A 13,146-nucleotide genomic window follows, 5' to 3' on the forward strand; every position below is an offset into this window, starting at 1 on the left:
AGAGAACATCTTTGAACTCTCCATTTTCCATCTTAGTTTGTTTTTTCCCTTCAACTTCCACTTGTGTATCATTCCCTACAAAGATGTGACGTACCTTAGATTGCTCCAATCAAGAAAAATGTCCTTTTGAAGAACCCATATAATGTGAGGCACTCGAGTCAAGAATCCATTCCCCTGAAGAACTTGAACTTGCCATAAGTGCTTGCCCTTTTCCCTTTGAAGTGGATGGATTTGAATCCTTGGAAGCATTTGGCACATTGATTTTGTTCTTCCTAAGTAAGTTTTCCAACTCATCTATTCTCTTAGTCTTGCAATGATGGTCATCATGATTTGGTTTCTTGCAATATGCACAAAATAGTTTATCCTTCTTGTTATTGTTTCCCTTCTTGTTGGAAGAAGAATTGCCTTGGTGTGAGGAGGAAGATAGCTTTTTCTTATTGTTGGTGAAACTTTTTCCACTTTTATTTGTTTGGTTCTCATTACTAGCCACCAATGCCTTAGACTTTGACGACTTGAGAATTCCCATATCTATCAACTTGGATTGTTCCAACATCAACATTCTGCAAATGCATCAAATGAAGGCTTAGTGAAGGCACTTCCCATGGTCAACTTGTGAGTGTTGTAATTCAAAACAAAAGATGCATACTTTGAAGGTAGCCTCTTCAAGATGTGATAAATCAATCTATCATCCCTCATGGGATTACCGCGATCCTTAAGTAGTGCTCTCAACTCATTGGCTTTGTTGACATAGTCTTCAATTGTGTCAAAATTCCTAAGATCCAAGAGAAGTAGATCATCCTCAATTTGAAATCCCTTTTCCTCATCCACCTTACCATACAACCCTCCAAGTTTCTCCAAATTACCATTGGCGATCATACTGTTCATACTTCTATGAGATATAGAAGTATTAACTAGAGGCGATCATACTGTTCATAACTTCATAGGCAGCAGGAGGGTTGGAGCGTCTATGCCAGCTAGGCTAGCCGTTGGGAGACTAAGTGCTTTCTTTGAAAATTTGGTACTTTTTGGAAAATTCCGTCGGTGCGTGTTGTTTTTCCCTTTTCAAAATGCCGTTGGGTGATTGATAGCAAGAGATTTATGCAACTTTATTTTATTGGGAGATTTATGCCGTTGGGAGATTTACACATTTAAGAAGGGGCAAAGAAAATCCGGGCAAGAGAGGGCAGAGGACAGAGATTTGCATTTGTATTGGAGGGTTCATATAAATTCTGGAGATTCATACTACGGCCTTGGAGATAAGGAAAAAGGATGAGCCAATTGATATTATAGGAAGAGGATCAGACGTACCTTGAATCGTACCGTTGCTTTTAGTAGTCTTGAGAGCATTCTGAGGGACCTTGAACTCTAATTTTCTTTTTCTTAAGCTTTTCGGACTCCTCATCCTTCTTTTTGATGGGCTTGGATGAAATTCATACTCCATTTCTCGTATTTATGAAACCCTGCATGGTGAACTCGTTACAGGGAAGGGATAATCTCCGCAACATGAACTCCTCATTCTGGGATGAATTCCGTACTCTGTTTCTTACATTTACGAGGACTCCTTCCGTCTTCTTGTTGATAATCGATCACTACATTGCCTCTCTAAGCATCAATATTTTATTCTTCTCATGATTCAGGTACAGTAGCACTCCCTATATATTGATAATGAATTCATAATTCAGAATTAGGGCCACAGGGGAAAGCACGCAACTGCAGTCTTCTTTATCTTATCTTTTTGGCTTGTCTTTTTAACCATCACCCTGTTTTTATGCTTAGCAAGCTCCAGTGTGGTTGGTGGTGTCCGTAGTCCCTCTGTTTTGTTGAATTATGTTGGGTGTCTGGTATGGAATTGGGCATGTCTTGTTTTATAGGGCATCTTGCCGTGTATATTTGAAACGGTATGAGTTATTTTCCCTCTTTCTGTTATACAGATTTAGTAAGCATTTTCTGGGTGTAGGGTTGGGGCTTGTTTGTTAGTTAGTTGTCTAGATTGAAGGTGGGTATTGTCATATGTTTTCTGCCAGGATTTAATTTTTAGATTTTTGCATTTGGGTTTTATCTATTTTGAAGTGGGGTGTTGATATTTTTGATCTTTCATAATATTAAATTGTGTCTAGAAAGAAATGCTCTGTATCATTCCCTGATGAAGGCTATGGTATTTGCAATTGATGCTTGACCATCTGATTAGTACAGCATGATGTGTCATTTTTCATGACCGAGTCAATGCTTGCCTATCACAGATTCACAAGCCATAGCATGATGTTTCAAGGTGGAACATGATTGGTGACAGTGTTAGTAATGTGCGGGCATTCTAGAAAACTGGATTGCATTATATAGATTAATATTTTAATAATTATTGCGATGCATATAATGGGTTTTCAAATTTAATCAACACTGTGATTACGACATCATAAATACGGTCAATAGAGGAGCTTAGTACATTAGGCAATAGATGGAAATACCGTAAAGTTTCATGTTATAGATATTGTGGTTCACTAGCCTTTAATGAATCTGTATCTGATCCCATCATTCCCAATCCTTGCTTGGTTGATAGATGATGCTATTGCTATCAATTCTTATGTCTCTATTTAAGGCCATATCTTTGAGAAGGATTCACAGGTGAAGGTGCATCTTCAAATTAGTTATTGAGAGAAATTTTGTGAATTTGTTCCATTGTGAAGCTAAAGCCAGGGGTTCATATTGGTTTCAAAGTACTTATAGTTGAAAAAAGTATTTTGTGGGAGTTTCATAAAGCAAGTCTCTAGATGTTTAATTTCCCATGCGATCAATTCCTTGATACTCCCACATGCCTATAGACTATACTATTTAATAGATATGTATGCAATTACTTGCAACCTATTTTAGCTTCTGTAAAACATTGGACCCAGGACTCTAATTGCATAATTCTAGTGTCTCTGTATTGGATCATATTACCGGATGTAACTTTTCTGAAGTCCAAGTCCAAGACATTGTTTGTCAAAGTTAGAGGAAGTAGTTAAGATGAAATTAACATGATCCAAGTGGTACAATGTATGACAAATTGCAATTTTCAGCCCCCTAATGACAAATTATAAGGAATTTAATTCATTCACATTTTTGTAGAACACATAATGTCAAGTGTGAATTAATCCAATGGAAAGCCTTGGGCGTCTATTTCATCATGATTAAAAAGTTAACGAATGTATTTAGATACCTTTTCTTTAATTAATATACATCATTTTGTATGTTCTGATAACTCTTCAAGCTTCGTGGTGATTTAGTAAGGAAAGGCAAGTTTATACTCTATTTGAAGTACGGAGACATGTAATTTGTAATAGATGTTTTTGGATTCATAAAATTTAATTATATGAATGATAAGATAATTTTAATGTTGGTGGTTGTAGGTAGATTGTCTTGAAAATATAGCTGAAGGCAAGTGATTACTACCCTTCTGTACTTGCTTTTTGAAGTGGATGATTTATAGGTAGTGCAACCTCTACAATTATTGTTTTTTACTGTTTCTTCTCAAATATGATTTTTGGTGTCAAAATAAGAATCAAATATTTTATGTCCGGTCTCTGAATGTGGTCCATTTCATTTGGATAGGCTTATTGCAAGTACATTTTTAATGCATGCAGTTATCCTTGCATCAGCTGTAATTCTCCTTGATTGGCCTGCCAGCCATTCTCTTTTCTTGCAGCAGGTTTTTTGGCTATCTATGCTTTAGCCACAAGAAGCTCTGAAGGAGTCTTTGTGGGTGAGGCAACGACTTCCATTTATGGGATGGTAAGCATTGCTGACTTCTGAAGAGTATCCATGTAATTCAGTTTTGAATTCTTTTAATAGGCTTCTGCTTACGAAATCTCTTTACTATTGGCTGAAGGTTTTTTAATAGCTTGTAAAGCTGATATGCTTACTTAGTTTTCAAACATTTAATTATTACAAGTATATTATATAAGCAATTTAAAACTCTAAATTATTCTTTTCTAATTTTTACATTTTTTGGTGATGTGTAAAGTAAGAATAGGGATTGAATATAGTATTTTTTAAAATTTCAGCAAGGCATTATATTTTTTTTTACAATGCCAACAATTGTAGAGCTAATTTTTGGCTGTTAATTGTTTAATCAAGTTCTTAACGAATGTGTATGTATTACATTGTGGCAATTTGTAGTTGACATAGAGAAAATTGTGAACTATCATAGAGCTTATTTGCAGCTCTCATGTTTTTGGATGAGTAGGGTTTTGTGATCTAAAAAAACCAAAATGTAATCAATTATACAGCTTATTTTCAGCCATGGGTTTGTTTAGATGTTCAGGCATGCATAAGATTTGGATTGTGATTGTATGCTGTTTAAATTATTCATATGCAATTTATTATTGAACTTATTTTTCTTAGATATTTTTGTTGGTTAAGGTCCTATATAATGTTGTACAGCTCAGATTTTGGTGACTTGAATAGAAAATGTGAAAAGCTGTTGAGTTGGTTTTGAGCTTCCAATTAGGTTCTTGAACACTAAATATTAGGTTTTAATAATTTACAATTTAGGGTTAGTACATTTTAAACTAATTTAGAATGTGGATCTTGAGAAGCCCTATTCCAGACTGCTAGTTGTGATTGATTGAATCGTTATTGTATTTTCTTAAGGGCATGAGTTGCTAAATGCCAAGTATGCATGATCAATGAATTTTATAGTTTGTATAGTTGTATATATTATAAATAAATATGTGCAAAAAATATTTTTTGCTATAATCACTTCGCATTGGCTGTGCTAATACGTAACACTATCTAATAAATTTCTATTTAGTCATTGTAATGTCCCTAGTTGGGACTATGAGATATAGCTTTCAACTTGCAATGTTCAGTTACCTTGTGTAATGTCCCCCTACGCAATCTCTTAGAGTTTGAACTGAATTCTCATAAATGAAATTGCACGAGATTCCTTTCCTATCTTAATTTGTTCACAATCAGCAATGTTATTTGGCAAGGGCTATTTTACCTCTGATATGAACCTCTGATCTGACTTCAGCAATCTCAATTGTTGATGGTATAGATGTTTTGAATGAAGATTTATCTTTGAGAAAAATTATATTTATAATGCTTCATGTTAGATGATATTAGTTTGCAAATAAAGGAGGATTGGTTAATGGTTATTGATCTGCAAGTATATACTACCTATAAAGATTAAGGAATATAAAGAGATAGTATCTCTTATGCTGATCTGAATATGTAATGAGATGAAAGTTCCAATGCTCTGTAGTGTCCCTGTCTAGATCTATAGTATTTCTAGGATATTATGTGTAGACGAATAGCACAAATAGTCATATGGAATTTACATTAATGCTTTATTGCGGTCAAATGGAGCAATGTATATATATATGTTGTTAACCGTCTCCAATAGTATATATTCTAGAGCACCTCAGTGTAATAACCCCAATAGGTTATAACTTCTTCAGACACCAAAAATCTTTATACTTCAGTGGTTTGACATTTCGTCAAACACTTTGCAAGCAAGCTCTGATACCACTGTAATAACCCTCCTCAAATCTGCCCTCAAGAATGCTGATGAAAGCTCAAGGAATTTCATCAAACAATTCACATGCAAGGGACGTATGACTGATATAGTATTTCAGCTAGCTTCAAATGACCTTTTTACAATTTGCATCAATGAAAATTTTGTGCTAGAAGACTACAATGGACTACACAAATGACCTAACATGAGTGTGCTACTAAACTTGACAATATTCAGTGCATATATATGATCTAAGCATGAGAAATGAACACCTACAGCCAACTGGCATTTTTACAAACAGTTGGTATGCAAACTAACTAGCTGATAAATAATGATATTAAATTGCTTAAATGACACCAGCAACTATTATCTCCTTAATTGCAATGAAAATTACAATGCTCATGAAATATGGCCAAGACTTTGGCATTTACATGGATTACAAAATGATAATGCTGGTATAATGCACACTTACAGCTGAAAGCTTATAACACCCTAAAAACAATACTAATAAAAGAACTTGGTTGTAGATGGCTGAAATAATTTCCTTCTATGCTGTCCCTTCTGCTTTGCTTTTTCGAACTACTTTTTCGGCCTGTTTTTTCGTACCCGCTTTTTTCAGCCTGCTTTTTCGGTTTCGCTTTTTGAACTGCTTTTACGGATTGCTTTTTCCGCCTGCTTTTTCGGTTCCGCTTTTTTCGGGCTGCTTTTTCGTATCTGCTTGTTTCAGACTGCTACCATGTTGAATCTCAAGACCATATCTTTCAATGGCGTCAATATTTTTAGCTTGAAGGGATTTCGTCCTTCAAACTATTGAGATATAATCTTTAGAAAATTCTCCAATTTCTTTGATATTTCCAAGCCTGCTTAAAAGAAACTCTTCTATTTTTTTTATAGTGTTCTCACAAGAGCTCCATCCTTCGTTTTCTCAATGTGAGATAGAACATAACTCCCTTTATGTAACTTATGTCTCCAATGTGTTATAAAATAAAGGGGACTCTTTTAATTTAAATATTTCCCACAAACTATAGTCTATGCATTAATAAAGTTAAATATTTAAATTTAACTTTATAAAATAGCTTTATCAATGCAAAACAAATCTTATCAATGATAAACAAGTCTTTTTGCCGATTTTAAACAATTACTATCGACATACCGCTGCCACTGGATGTCCACCCATGCCCAAGATGACTTACTATAAATAGTAAGTATGCCCAAAGTTGCCTCAAAACCCCTTAGAAAGACCTGCAACTGAAACTATCTAGGCCAAATGGCCTCTAAGCCCCTTTAATGTCCTGGTTAGCCTACGAGACCGTGGGGAAATAGGCTAACGACAACATCATGCTATGAATGCTAAAAAGGGGACATTACAGTCCACCCTTCCCAAAATTACTTGTCCCCAAGCAATGGCCGAACAACAACCCAATCAATCCACCTGGATCCCAAATGTAGTCATGTACTATACTGTTGTTAGTCAACATAGGCTCCTGCAACAACCTCTGAAAATTAACCAAGAGGAATCCATAATCAAATTGGCGAATACAACTCACCCAAACTCCAAAGTCAGGAACCCATGAGAAACAACCTCTCGAAATATCAGAACCCAAGTAGAGTAGATAACCCAAACTGCCAACACAGTAAATACCATCAACACATCCCACTGGTCTATATGGAATGTACAATCCAACTCTGCAATAATGGTGACCACTCCCACATGAAACTGCACCAAATACAAAGAATCCACACATGTACATCTACTGCAGTTAACACAACTCTGTAGATTACGGGCCACTGTCTCATAACCATAACTCCCATGCACCGCTGATGGTGAAAAGACATCACAAGATAAACAGCAAGAAATGGAACCCAAACCAAATGTAATGCCCCGCCCGGAGATCCTTGGAAACAAGGATTCAAATCAAGCCAAGATATTTTTTTTTTTACAAGTATGAATGCACAAGACAACATCATACAGGGATCACAAAGATCGCAACGGAAGACTTCAACACAATCCCGGCAACCAACGAATCTCCAAACGCCACTACCAAACTGACACACACAACCAAAGCCAACAAGGACAACACACATGATGAGGGCACAAGAAACAACCACTCATAAACAAAACACCAAGCTGGGGTAAAATGCAGAATCCCGAAATTTGGCTAAGTCTGAAATCCTGAAGCCCTGAAATTTCCTAGAATCCATAACTTATCTCTGAGAGGTCTGAAACCTATCTCAAACGATTTGTCGCATATATTAAAATATATCTTAAGTATAAGGAATTCTTATACTTAAACAATATATTTTAAACCCCAAGAGACTAAAACAGAAACACGAAAATTCGATTTCAAGAGAAATCGACAGAATTCAAAATGCAACAGCAAAGGGTCGAAGAACGCCCAAAAGGGTATCCAAAACCACTCTCAAAAAGATCGGATCACGAAGAAAAGTGCCCGCTGATGGCACGCGTAGGTTTTTCACAAAAACCGTGCGACACTTTTTACTATGGGAGGGCGATACTTCTCCTTAAGGCGTGCGACACTCTTCCAGTGTTGTACGACATTTCTCAAAAAGGCATGCGACACTTTTCAGCATCGTACGACATTTCTCAAGAAGGCGTGCGACACTCTTCCAGTGTCGTATGACATTTCCCAAGAAGCCGTGCGATACTTTACAGTGTCATTCGACATAGTTTGCATGGGCGTGCGATACTTTTTAAAGTGTCGCACCATGTTGAACAAATGTCGCCCATAGAAACACGAAAACACTCCCAGAAGCAAAAAGGACCAAAATAGAGCAAAAAACCTCCACACCAGGGAGTACCGAATCCACAAAGGCTCGAGGAATGAACACTCGAGTGCAAGAACAACACAAAAATATAAACATCGCAGAGAACAAAAGCAACATCGCAATGTACATAAATACATCTCAGGAACAAAACAACCAAACTAAGTACGCGGTTCCTCCCAACCGTCAATAGCATCATAAGACCATCGTGGGTCCTAGCCATCCCCCGCGCGTAACATCCCAAGCCACCGACCAGATCGTCAGTACTGTCGTAATAGGGATGTCACTACTAAAACATGCAACAATATAAGCATAAGGAAATCTAACATGCTAGTAGTAAAGCATAAAGATAATCCTACAATAGATAACATCACCTATCACATGCTAAACAGCAGTGAGCAACAGATATACTACTAAATCAAATAACGTCATATAATCATATGCTAAACATCATGATAAGGGAATGCGTCAAGTAAACTAACATCATCTAAACATGATATACAAGCATCCCAATGAAAGCATAAATCACAAGAAAGCATACTCCGGAACCCGAAGTACCAAGTGAAGACATCCAGCAACGGTCGCACTAGGACAAAAGATCGTCTCTGTACACCGATCCCTAGCAGTGGTGAAGGTAGCTACGCCTCCCAACCACGTGACACCCATAGGTCCACACCCGCCGTGGACCCGCCGTGCTGATGGAGATAATGATCCAACCACAAACACACATAAAACACAACATCCATGGCTAACACTCACACCAGACAGTATGATGGCTGAACCAAGAACCTAAGACAATGCAAGGAGTACAGGTCCTGGTCAGACACTCAAAAGGCTACTAAGTAGGGGCTGACATCCTGGAGAGTCGCTTGGCATCCAAAAGCCCAAGCTTGGATCACGTGTGGCAACACTCTCAAGGAACTCCCTTGGAACCATCACACGAATGTAGATCTTTTCATTATCTTTAGTTTTATTAACTCTCACAATTTTATTTAGTTATCACTTACTTAAAACTTCTTATCCTCCGTCAACCTCCGGCGCCATACGCCGAGCTGCGAGATAGAAGCCCCCTCCAGATGCTACCCTACCCTACCCATGCTCATCCAACGATGAGTGCCCGTAGGCATGCAAATTCCCAACCCAACCCCAATGATCAAAACTTCCAGAAAAGACATGGAAGGTCGAGACTCGCAAGTCCCTCGACAAACGTACGCGCACGTACTCGTGTGTGGCGCACCACCATCACGAAGATCATAACACAAGGACAGGAATGAGAACACAATGCAAAGAAAACACCCAACTGAAAGCAACACGGGAAGGATGGATTCTACACAAATCCCAAAGCCAATAAAACCGTACATCATAAAATCACTCAACCGGCCTCAATCCGAGAGTATGGATTCTACACGAATCCCAATGATGTAACAAGACCAAACATCATGAACTCACTCAATCGGCCTCAATCCGAGAGTATGGATTCTACACGAATCCTAGCGTTCACGAAACAAAAGCAAAGGTCCAACAAAAACATAACAAATATAAAATCACTCAACCGAACACAACGTCGGGAGTACGGATGCAACACGCATCCCAATGCAACAGAAAAGTGCTAAAGTGGTTTGACTGATATCCAAACGGATCATCAAGGTCCACGACCCACATTGTGCCAAGAAAACTCGAGAAAACAGGGCGGCATGCAAAACGAGGTAAAAATCCCAAAAATTTGGAAAACTTTAAAATTAAAACCCATTTGGCCTTTGGGTTCAAAAACCCCAAAAATCCAAAAATAAATGAAAACAGACACCGTATGCAAAAACGGCCAGCATAACGGCCCAAAAACCCAAAACCCCATTCCAAAAACAGGGAAAAACGTTCATACCCGACCAACCGGGCAGAACTAGCAACAAAAAACGGAGGGGAACACTAGTTCTCAGCCTCCAAACAAACGGCTACCAAAAAAAGAAGCAGAAACGGAGCAGAACCAATAAAACGGGAAAGCCCTACCTCACAGCTAAAAGGGCAAAACGGGAATCTGAACCATAAAATAAATATCCCGCAGAAGTAGTTGAAAATCGCGGCAATCCAAGGTTTCTCCGAGCTGGATCCAACGAGCCCAACCTCGCGACGATCCCACGCCCGTAGCTCCCACAACGAACAAAACAGTAAATCCTCATGAAGAGGATTTTGGGTTTTACTCTTCAACTTTCCAATTCAAAAGTGAGAAGTGAGGAATTAAATTCCTCTTTGGATATTTATTCACTTTTTGGGTGAATAATCGATTAGGGCATTTAACCAGCCAATCCAGTTAAACCCCAAATCGACCCAAATGAAAACAGGCTATTCCTATAAATAGGAATTCATCTATGGCAAAGCTGCCAGAAATTAAAATAAATCAATTTAAAAAGCCCGAAAATCCAAAAACACATAAACCTCCTTAATAACTTTTCGTGACAATGCGAACCTCTAAATGCACAGACACGCTTACTGGTCTAATCACATAATGCAAATGAGTTCGGATTTAATAATCACCGAAAGGTTTAAATTAAACATTTTAATAAAGGATACGTCGACCATACAAGGACAACATTGGTAAAATATGAAAGGCTGAATCACTAACTCCATGTGCCACTGCCAGGGATATAATCCTGCACACTAAACAACACGATCAAGTGCAATTGCATATAATAACATAGCCGAAGCAATAATGCGTTAAATCACCTAATTTAACCATTTATTTAATTATATTAAAATAATCTATTTACATCACTCACGTTCGCAAAAGGCATAGCAACGCAGGAATGAAGTGAATAACCATAGCATTAAATCCGTCACATAACAAAATCAGAGGTATGTCCAAATACCAAATAACCAGATAACATCACAAAACACACTGTCATCTCAAAATAGCATCATCATGCAATATGATTAACTGAACAGCATAGTAGTCTAATGTCTCTGATACTGGAATCAAAGAGTAACATTTGACCCTCAGGTCATCTCAAATGTAAACATAACACGAGAACAGATATCTCTCAGATCAAAATAAAACAAGGTAAATGTCTGCAGCACATAACCAAAGAATCCAACAAGAACAATCCATTCTAATTACTTAAGCATTTAATAATGATTGATTACTCTGCATTAAAAAGGCATTTAAAACACATAAGCAAAAACAGTCATAAACATGACTAACCACTGCTACAGGAACCTAGTCCATTGTAGCATGGTAAAAAGTACATAGTGCAATCTCTGCACACATCTCAGGGTAATCACAGAACAACCTCATGATACCACATCGATCCTGGTAACCACTGGCACAAACCTCAGTGAACCAAAAAACACATCATAATCTCAAAGATCAGTCAAAAGCATAATCAAAGCAACTGATACAGAAACATAAATCCAAACACCTCAATGGTGTAGACCACTTAGGGTCACAATCATGATTCCATCACAACAAAAGATCAGCAAGGTTGCATCCATCAAGATGACTTACAAAAGTCAAATGGGAGAGGCACTACACCAAATCTGCCTGCCACCAACTCCTCAACACAAGGATCAAATGCTAACTGATGTACATACCCTGCAGTATAATGCTGATAAAAAGAACCAACCCCAGTCAACAGCTCACCATGAACAAGTGATACAACCCACTGTGACTGATCACCAGCTAAGTTAGGAGATGTCATAGCCAAAGGAGTAGAATCAATAACAACAACCGCTGAAGCATCACTCCCAAACTCCTGCTCTAAGTCATGTATTATCAAGCTATCAACCGCAGAACCTATTGCCATGTCATGCCCATCACAACTCTCATCCTGTGGCGTCAAACCATCCCATAACTGATGACAAGCACTAGGAATCAAAGTATATCTCCATATCATCATCTCATCAACATGGTCATCAAAGATAAATTGATGAGCATACCTCACAGTGTAATGTCGATTGAATGCGCCAATCTTAGTCAGTGGCTCAGACTGCAACCTAGATGAAACTAACTGCAATCGATCACTAACCAAGCTGGAACTGATTACTACCTTTGAAGACATCGCCAAGGGAGTAGTATCACTAGCAGGAACCATGCCAACTGTCGGCTCACCAACATCACACATGATCTTTGATACAACATCTCTAGTCTCCGTGCCATCAGTACTAGAGGCCACCACCATGTCAGGCATACCACAACAATCTGCTATAGCACCCAACTCAACTGAACCTAACTCTAGTAGGAACGGAACCGATATGCCAATGTTAGTATCAAGGGTGGATGCATCCCCATCTCCACTGTCTCTGACAATCTCAACCATGGACATCCTCGGATCACTAGACACCACAGCTTGTGACTGTACAGAATCTGGTAAAGACTGCAGTCGCTCTAACTCCATGGTCACCTTAGCCAAATGAAACTGACTCCTCGAAAGCCAACTGTGTATTCTCAAGAATCTCAAAAGTCACCTCGAGCTGCTGAGTAAACTCACTCACCTCATCTTCCTTGGCCAATAATGCATCGTATGCTGTACTCCCCCACTACATAAGATAATCTCTGTCGGCTACCAACTGCATATAATCCTGTCTCAGAATCCGAATAGCCTCCCATAAAGAGTGGATCTCTGTCAAGGAAAGATAACTACCTCCCTGCTCATCACTAGTAGGACAACCCCATCCATAAACTGCTAACAACTGACGAGCAGCGTCGAAATGCTGGCAAGCGATAGAAATGTCTCGCTCACTAACTCTCAACTGACTAGACACATGATGGCACTGGCTAGACTGTCTCCTACAAACCTCCTCTGACACACTGTCTAAAGGAGCATCCTCAAAGTTACTGGTCTCTAAACTATTACCATCCATATCTTGCGAATCAACTCCAA

The 13,146-nt window shown here is 38.4% G+C and overlaps 1 protein-coding gene across 2 annotated transcripts in view; it reads left to right on the top strand.

Annotated features, from left to right (window-relative positions):
• The first annotated feature begins 689 nt into the window (after positions 1-689).
• The window catches only part of LOC149560986 (uncharacterized), a 232,320-nt gene continuing 219,863 nt past the window's right edge, over positions 690-13,146 (top strand). Inside the window, exons 1-3 of one of the 2 annotated variants that reach the window (XM_089824922.1) lie at positions 690-1,637; positions 3,384-3,463; positions 3,683-3,765. The gene's annotated coding sequence lies outside the window, so the exon portion shown is untranslated. Of the gene's footprint in view, positions 1,638-3,383; positions 3,464-3,660; positions 3,766-13,146 lie in introns of both variants that reach the window. The other variant, XM_089824921.1, reaches the window with a different exon arrangement.

The sequence above is a fragment of the Cupressus sempervirens genome, chromosome 4 (assembly GCF_028749045.1).
Source record: "Cupressus sempervirens isolate cs-2001-9-10 chromosome 4, ASM2874904v1, whole genome shotgun sequence".
Classification (NCBI taxonomy): domain Eukaryota; kingdom Viridiplantae; phylum Streptophyta; class Pinopsida; order Cupressales; family Cupressaceae; genus Cupressus; species Cupressus sempervirens.